Source organism: Dromiciops gliroides, chromosome 2, assembly GCF_019393635.1.
Source record: "Dromiciops gliroides isolate mDroGli1 chromosome 2, mDroGli1.pri, whole genome shotgun sequence".
NCBI classification, from domain to species: Eukaryota; Metazoa; Chordata; class Mammalia; order Microbiotheria; family Microbiotheriidae; genus Dromiciops; species Dromiciops gliroides.
Genome location: NC_057862.1, coordinates 537001028 through 537010571, shown reverse-complemented (window position 1 = coordinate 537010571; position 9544 = coordinate 537001028). Strand labels below are relative to the sequence as shown.

At 38.1% G+C, this 9544-nt stretch overlaps 1 non-coding gene across 1 annotated transcript; it reads left to right on the top strand.

Annotated features, from left to right (window-relative positions):
• Positions 1 to 306: 306 nt before the first annotated feature.
• LOC122744848 lies at positions 307 to 413 on the top strand. Its single transcript, XR_006355189.1, has one exon. It is a non-coding gene; the product is annotated as a U6 spliceosomal RNA (small nuclear RNA).
• The last annotated feature ends 9131 nt before the right edge of the window (positions 414 to 9544 follow it).

The window sequence follows — 9544 nt, the reverse complement described above, 5'->3', positions numbered from 1 at the left end:
GCTAAATAATTTCTGGAAGTTCAGATGATCCTTACAAGGCATAGCCTATAGGCCAGTGGCCATCACTGGAATTTGAAGAGATTTTGTAGAAAATATGCCAGGTTTGCTCTGCTTTGCTCCAGAAAAGAGAACTCTGAGGAATGGGTGGGATTTACAGAGAAGTCAGGTCCCTGGACTTGGAAAGACCTGAGTTCAAATTCTACCCACTTATGGCCTATGTGGCCCCGGGCAATTCACTTAACCTCTGAGAGCCTTGATTTCCTCTTCTGTGTAAAATGGGGTGGGGGGGTAACAATAGTACCTACTGTGCTCACTTTGGCAGCACATATACTAAAATTGGAATGATACAGAGAAGATTAGCATGGCCCCTACACAAGGATGGCATGCAAATTCGTGAAGCATTCAATAATAGTACCTACCTTACAGGGTTGTTGTGAGGATCAAATAAGATAATATTTGTAAAACAGTTTAAAGTGCTTTATTTATTTGTAGTAGTGTTATCTATGTAGCACTTAGAGTGCTAGATAATATTAATTATAATTGTATACATATTTAAATTTGTATAATTAAATATCTTAATTTAAAGTTAAAATTTATTATTATTATCATCATCATCATTATCCTAGTTGCCCTCATCTAACACAGTATAGGCTTTAAATGGCCTTTCTAAAATGTGGCACCTCTGAAGAAATGAATAAACACTCCAGATGTGACCTGACCAGGATATAGTACAGAATGACTGCCACTTTCCTTGTTCTGCATACCATGTCTATCTTAATGCAGAATAAAATAATATCACCTTTTTTTTCCTTTTCACAATGTCTGTTGATTCATATTGAGTTTCAGTCCAATAAATTTCAGATTTTTTTCAGACTAACTGCTGTCTATCCACACCTTCCCTATTTTGTGCTTGTAACATTGATTTTTTTTTAATAAAGTATGAGACTTTACATTTGTTCCTGTTAAATTTCCTATTTTTAGACTTGATCCATCGTTCTATCTTACTAGGATCTTTTTGTATCTTGTCATGCACTATTAGCTGTTTTTCCTACCTTACCTATCTGTGCCTTTATCCAAGATATTGAAATTTCACTAGATATAAATGTAAAAACATATCCTGGAATTAAAAAAAAAAATCAGCCATTCACGTGCAGATAGGAAGTACCTTAAAACAAAACAAAAAGTTGTCAAGTGTCCAGGGGGAGAAGAGGTAGGAAGGGGGATGAGGGTACCACATATCTATCTTGTATATTCATATCCCTATCTATTGTCTCACCCATTAGACTGGGAGCTCCTTGAGGGCAGGACTACAATTCTTGCCTTTTTTTGTATTTCCAGCACTTAACATTATTCCTGGCACACTATAGATATTTAACAAATGCTTGCTGATTGACTGACTAATAAAAATGCAACATAAGGTCAAAGACCAATTCCCAGAGGCATTCCATTAGAGACCTCTCTCCAGATTTATATTGACCCCATGAATGTCTGTTCTTTGGGTCCATTCATTCAACTACATCTAAAGCCATCTAACTGCATTAGCATTTAGCCCATCTCTCCCCCTATTCTAAACAATGGTGGCATTCAGGATTTTGTCAATTTTTTTCTTTTTTTGCTGAAATCTAAGCACTGTATGTTTATAGAATTTCATTGATCTATCACTTTAAATAACCCTGCCCCCCCCTCCCAAAATGAATTTAGCTTAGTCTGGTGTGACCTTGAAGAAGTCATGCTGATTCTCAATGATCACTCCTCATTTTAAATCCTCACAAGCCATCCTTTCAAAAATACATTCTGGGGGCAGCTAGATGACACAGTGGATAGAGCATCGGACCTGGATTCAGGAGGACCTGAGTTCAAATCCTGCCTCAGACGCTTGATACTTACTAGCTGTGTGACCCTGGGCAAGTCACTTAACCCCAACTGCCTCACCAAATACAAACATACATACATACATACATGTATATGTATATATATATATTTTTTAAATTCCCCCCCCCCTGTAATTTTGCCAGGAACCAAAGTGAAGTTATCTAGTCTAACATTTTCAAATCCTCTTCTCAAAGCTCCGAGATGACCTACCTAAGATGAAAAGGCTTTGAATATGGACTCATGAATAGACAAGACAGTGAATTTTCTTGCCCCCAACTATTTATAAATTAAGTCAATTCGAAAAATGTTTGCTAAGCATCTACAATGTATGAGGCACTATGTAAGGTACTGGTTATCTTTTTTAAAGGTGCTGGGGATATAAAAATTAAAAAAAATAATAACAATCTCTGCTCCAAAGATGCTTACCTGCTCCAAAGACACTTATGTTCTATTGGTAGAATGGAATATGTATACAAATAAATATAGACAAGGAAAATCAAGGGGAGAGAGTGAGAGAAAGAGGGAGAGAGACACACAGAGAAAGATAGACAGAGACAGACAAAGAGTATTAATTCTTGGGGAAGGGAGAGAAAAATGAGGAAGGTGGAATAAGGGAAGATTTCACAGAGAAAGTAACATCTAAGCTGAGCATGGAAGGAAGATAAAGATTCTGAAAGAGATGAGGATAAAGCACATACCAGACGTAGGTAGCCACTAGTTCAAATGCATGGGATCCTGGGAGACAGGATATGGAGTATCTAGTCTGGGGAATGAAACAACTATTGGGTCAATTTGTCTAGAATGCAGAATTCATAAAGGGAGCAGTATAAGACTGGACAGATAGATGGGAGTCAGATTGTAGACCTTAATGTCAGGCTAAAGAATTTGTATTTTCTCCTGTAGCCAATAAATAGAGAGCCATTAGAGGATTTTGAGCAGGGTAATGAAATGATCAAAACTGTGCTTTAGGAAGATTATTTATGAACATGCTTTACTAAGGCATGGCTATATCAATGGTATACATTTATCCCTTTCACATGTTGGGGGTTAGCGGTACCTAGTCCTTGCGATCTGGAAAATCTGCATAAAAATTTTTGGCCCTCTCTTTGTTTGTTTGTTTTTGCAGGGCAATGAGGGCTAAGTGACTTGCCCAGGGTCACACAGCTAGTAAGTGTCAAGTGTCTGAGGCTGGATTTGAACTCAGGTCCTCCTGAATCCAGGGCTAGTGCTTTATCCACTGTGTCACCTAGCTGCCCCCTGGCCCTCCCTTTGTAGCAGAGAAGAAGTCTGAATTATTATGGAATTATTATGGTATATGTTTCTATTATATAAAACTATACATATATTTTATGCATTTCTGAATTTCTAAACCTTTTCTGCATCATCGGCTGGTCTTCATGTGTGTCATCTGCAGCTTCCACAAAACTCCCTCCAAATTCCTATTTAATTTCTTATGCCAATGAGAGAAACATCAGAACCACAGTGGAGAAAGTTGTGATGCAGAAGAGATAACTGTAAAAGAATTCTCAGTCTGTCTATTTATTTTGTTTTTTTTTTTAGAATTTTATTTCCCCCCAATTACATGTACAATTTTTAATGTCCATTTTTAAAACATTGTGTTCCAAATTCTCTTCCTCCCTCCCCAACCCCTCACCCTTGTGAACACAAGGAATTCAATATAAGTTATATATGTGTAGTCATGCAAAACATTTCCATATTAGTCAGGTTGTGAAAGAAGACAGACAAAAAAAAAACTTAAGAAAAAGAAACTAAAAACAATTATGCTTCAATCTGTATTCAGATACCATCAGTTCTTTCTCTGGAGATGGGTGACATTTTCTGTCATAAGTAGTCTCCATTTGTAATTCAGACTTGTTTGTCCAAAGGACCACAGTACTAAAAGTTCACTTCTTGAATTTGCGTATTTATCTTGAAATGACTGATTGCCGTGAAAGCTCAGTAACTTAGAAATTTAAATATTCATGAATGTAAAAGCTTATACTTGGGTCAAAAAAAAATCAACCATTCAAGTGCAGATAAGAAGTATCTTTAAAAAAAAAAAAAAGGCAGCTACCAAATATCCAAGGGTAGGAAGGGTGTTAGGAGAATGAAGTTCCTCTTTTCCAAAAGTCAAAACTGACTAAAATGACCCAGCAAATTTGTGAACTCTAATCCCCCAATAAGCCCAGAACAGGAGGCATATGTTTGCGTCTCTATTGTTTCAGAATTGAAGAAGTAGCCATCCTAGTTGGTCTGGCTCTTATAAAAACACAGTATACATACACAGGGGTCTCAGAGAGTCCTCTAGTGCCACCTACAGTGAGGAACATTTCAGTTCACATGACTTGAGTTAAAAGCAGTGAACAAGTGTGTGGTGAATAAGCAGCAACCTTATGTGTGTGATGATAATTATTTTCCATACTCCAAACTGGGACACATTTTCTCACAAAAAGATATTTTTTTTAGGTCATTGGATTTAGGGAGATGATAGAATAGTATATTTAGAGTTAAGACTGTCCTGGAAAATCCCAGATTTGTAGTCACCAGATTTATAAACCAGACTCACACACAAAAAATGCCCAAGTATATTCACATTTCAGGCCTTTCTTTCCCTCTTAGAGGCAAATAGGTAAGGGTGTGCCGTAAAACAGGATTGTCAACTCCTTCTCCCCAAACATGAGATTAAAGTGGATTCCTAAAAAGATACTTTGTCTGAAGTTAACTAAGGATAGGATGCTATGCAAATTACCTTTCCTGGTACCCCTTAATGCCAGTGCCTTCCAAGATTATCTCCAGTTTATCCTGTCTACATCTATTTTTACCTTGTTTTTACTTTATTTTTAATTTATGGAATAAAACAAGCATTTTCATAACATAATACAAAAAAGATGTTTGGAGGCAGCCAGGTGGCGCAGTGGATAAAGCACCGGCCCTGGATTCAGGAGGACCTGAGTTCAAACTCGGTCTCAGACACTTGACGCTTACTAGCTGTGTGACCCTGGGCAAGTCACTTAACCCTCATTGCCCTGCCCCCCCAAAAAGATGTTTGTCCATGAAACTGAAAATCTACTATGCACAACTTTGTATTCCTTTCAAATATACAACAAAATTATTGCGTCAATTTCTTTTTTTCTTCCCTCTCCTCCACCCCTACTCTAGATATGACTAGCATTAAACACTAATAGGTATAGCTAGCTAGCTAGATATGGATATGTATAGAATAATTATATATAATATATAAAATTATTCTATACTTACTTCAATTTAACAGTTCTTTTTCTGGAAGTAGATAGCATATTATCTCATTTGTTCCTCACAATAACCATGTGAGACAAGTGTGATTAGTATCCATATTTTATATATGAGAAACTTGAGGCTGATAGAGATTAAGTGTCTTGCCCAAGGTCACCCTGCCAGTAAGTATCTGAGGTTGGGTTTGAATTCAGGTCTTCCTGAGTCTACCATGCTGCCTAGCTGCCTTCCACAGATCTTTATATGACATGCTCTTCTAGTGACTTTCCTATAATAATTTTTCTTATTTACAGCATATATAATTTGCTTTGTATATATTTGTTTGCATGTTGTCTCCCCATTAGACTATAAGTTCGTTGAGGACGGGGACTATCTTTTGCCTCTTTTTTGTGTCTCAAGCACTTAGCACAGTGCCTGAAATGTCATAGGCACTTAATAAATGTTTTTTGATTGATTGATTCCCCAATCACCAATCCTGATTACTTCCTCATTTTTGCTCCAGCTTAAATAAATTTCCCAAAATGTGATTCCCCAAGCTCAACATAGTTCTATAGATACTTCTCCTTCTGGGAACCAGGCTTTCCCTTAATCCAACTGGGGGTAGCACTAGCTTTTCTAGCTGCCACGGCACACCATTGACTTATTTTGAGTTTGTATTCCACTAAAAAATATAGGCGTCTTTTCACAGAGAAATTTTCAAACAGAGGCTTGATGACTATTTTAGAGATGTTATACAAGAGCCATCCAATGTTTGAGAAGGTTTTCTTCTTTTTTTGTTGTTTTTTAAACACACAGTGTAGAATTTTATATTTGACATATTGAATTTAATCTTATTTATTTATGCCTCTAGGTCTGGCCTGTTAGGATCCATTTAGAGCCAGCAAGCTCTCATTTGGCATGCTAGGTGTCCTTCCAAATTTTGTTATCTTATGTTTAATAAGTCTGACTAAACCTTCATCCAAGCCACAGATTAAATTGTTGAATAGCTATAGGGGAAATGGCAAGAACCTTGAGGCCTTCCCCTAAAGATTTTCCTCCGTCACCATTGAGCTGTTTATTAACAACTACCCTTTGGTTCTGTTCCAAATCTAACTACGTCACTCTAACTCATCCACAAGGAAATATATAACAAAAGAGACTTTGATAAATGCTTTGCTTTCTCCAGCTTGAGTTCAGTTTCTTTATAAAACAGTATGATAGATAGAAGGCTAGGAAGACCTGCCTCTGACACATGCTAGATATGTGACCATGGGCAAATCACTTAAGCTTTTAGTGTCCTAGGCAACTAAGACTCCAAGTAATCAACCATTTCCCCATCTGTTTGGGAGGAGAGAGTTGCTTACACTGATGAAATCTTGGGTCCATATGCCCTCTGCCTATCTTCACAGAAAGGAATGAAGAACCAGAGAGAATATTCTCAATTATTAATTATAATAAATGTGTATAGCAAGTGTATACCCTGAGGAGGTCCATGACAAAAAGTGAGGACCTATATACACCACATATTTATAGCAGCACTTTATGGAGTAAAAAAGAACTAGGAACAAAGTTAGATTCCCATCAGATGGTGAATGGCTAAAGAAGCTTTGGCATATGAATATAACAGAGTATTACTATGCTGCATTATACAATGACTTATGGTGACTACACAGAAGCATGGGAAGATTTATATCAACTGATGAAGGATGAAATAAATACAACCAATAAGATGATATATATGATGACTAAAACAATATAAGTAGAAAGAACAATAAAGCAATCAAAACTGAATGAACAGGGGCGGCTAGGTGGCGCAGTGGATAAAGCACTGGTTCTGGATTCAGGAGTACCTGAGTTCAAATCCGGCCTCAGACACTTGACACTTACTAGCTGTGTGACCCTGGGCAAGTCACTTAACCCCCATTGCCCTGCAAAAAAACCAAAAAACAAAAACTGAATGAACAATTTTAGCAAGAGAGAGGTGAGAAGGTGCTTCTTCCTCTTTGCAGAGGTAAGGAACTATGGGTGTGTAATGTTGCCTACTATGTTAGGCTTTTACAATATGCTAGTTAGTTTTGCTATATTCTTTTCTTCCTTATTTAAAAAAAATTCTTTATTTCAGGGGATGGTTATTTCTGTGAGTTAATGGGGAAGGATATATTGAGAAATGTGAATGATATCAAAAAAGATATCAATAAAATTTATTTTAAAAATAATGTATAGCAGATATTCTTAATAATTGAAGCAGATCTGTGAGTAAAAATCAGGACTCATCTTCTGGAATCTAAATAGCAAAGCACTTTATATTGTGCCTTTCAAAAATTGGGTCCTTTATAACTGCATGGTACCAGTGGTGCTAATGACAGTAGGATTATCATGATAGAAGATGGGGAGCATTAACAATGCCCCTTCCTTGTCAGTCAGTAAATCAATTTATTAAGCACCTACTATGTGCCAGAAATTGCTAAGCATGGGTCATACAAAGAAAGGCAAGAAACAGTCCCTGTTCTCAGGAAGTTCACAGTGTAATGAGAGCAATAATATGTAAGCAACTGTATGCAAAAATGATATAGGAGGCTGGGAAAGGCTTTTTGAAGAAGCTAGTATTTGAACTGGGACTAGAAGGAAATTAGGAGGCAGAGGTAAGGAGGGAGAGTTTTCCAAGCTTGAGGACTTTTCTCAGTCAATAAAAATGCCCAGAGTTGGGAGATGGTGAGTCTTATATTCAAGGAAAAGGAAGGAGACCACTGTCATTGAAGTGTAGAATGTGTGTGTGTGTGTGTGTGTGTGTGTGTGTGTGTATACACTGGTGTGTGCATGAGGAAACAGGGGTGAGTGGTGTAAGGTATCAGAAGGCTTAAAGGTGGGAGGGGGCCAGGTTATGAAGACCTTTGAAAGCCTGGAATTGTTAAGAAGCCACTGGATTTTATTAAATACAGAAGTGACATGATCACATCTGTAATTTAGGAAGATTGACTTGAGTGAAGGATGGACTGGAGTGGGAGAGATTTGAGGCAGAAAGCTATTGCAATAGTCCAGACATAAGGTCTACACTAAGAAGGTGGCAATGTCAGAAGAGAGAAGGGGGCATATACAAGAAATAATATGAAGGTTAAAATTGACAGTAAAAGATTGGATATGGCAGGTGAGAGAGAGAGGAGTAGAGTGACACCTGGATTGTGAGCCTGGGGAACTAGAAGGATGGGTGACATTGACACTGAGAAGCTAGGAAGAGGGGAAGGTTTGGGGGAAAAGATAATGAGTTCACTTTTGGGCATGTTGAGTTTAAGATTACTATGGAACATCCAGTATGAGCTGCCTAATAGACAGTGAGGGATAGAGGGTATTATTTGGAATGACTTGGGAAGGGCAGCTGCATAAGTCTGAGGAGGTGGGTTTTTGTTTTGTTTTAATTCTGAACATGGTTGACAAGGTGACATAGTTTCAAACTGAGAGAGAGACTGGAAAAGCCAGGCTTTTGCCACTGCTGTACCTCAGCCCTATCCTATCCCTATTCTTTCTGGGAAATCTCTTTGTAAGGTACCTAACAACCACTTTGTCTAAAAAAAGATTCTTACGGTGCTGTAAGGATCTAAGGTTTTGTCAGTGAATCTACTCCCTCCACTGATGCAGATCACAATCCCTCTGCAATTTATTGGATGGTTTCAAGAGTTGACCTTTGGGCAACCTGGTGATGACTTTTTCCAATGGCCAACCTGGTGACTTTCTCCAATGGCCAACCTGGTAATGACTTTTTCCAAACTTCACGAGGCTGGTCCACAAACAACAGAAACCTGTAGTCAATCATTGCGTTCATTTCTGGAGCTATTGTTCTCCCAGAGCATCTTTAAGAACACAGGGTTGTATCCATACCATTTTGAGGATCAGTATCATAGAGTGGCATTAAGGATGACCTTGGAGACAGGAGAACCCCACTCTCAAATCCCACTGCTGACACTTAGTTTGAACTCTGAGCAAATCACTTGACCTCTCTAAGACTGTTTCCACATCTATAAAACAGGGGAAATAATAACTCTCTCAAAGGATTGTTAAGAGTAGGGCCTGGACCTTTGATTTAATTGGTGTTGGGACCTCCCAGTGAAGAACATTTTCTACCAGTGTGGCTCCATATTTTCTTGGCAGTTTATAGTCTTAAAGAAATGGCTAGAATACTGAGATGAAATGACTGGCCCAGGGAGACACAGTCACTGGGTGTCAGAAGTAGGACCTGTGATTCTCCATCCACAAAACCACACTGTATCTACTAAGAAGCCATGGAGAAAAGATTTAAGGAGAGAGGGAGAACTTTGCCTAAAACTTTACTGAGAAAATGGAGACGATTTGCCATGAACTCCCATTTCTCTTCTAAACTACAACCTCAGAATCTTTGACCACATTCCCATCTCCTCTATTCTCCTCTCTTACTCTGGTCTTCAAGTAG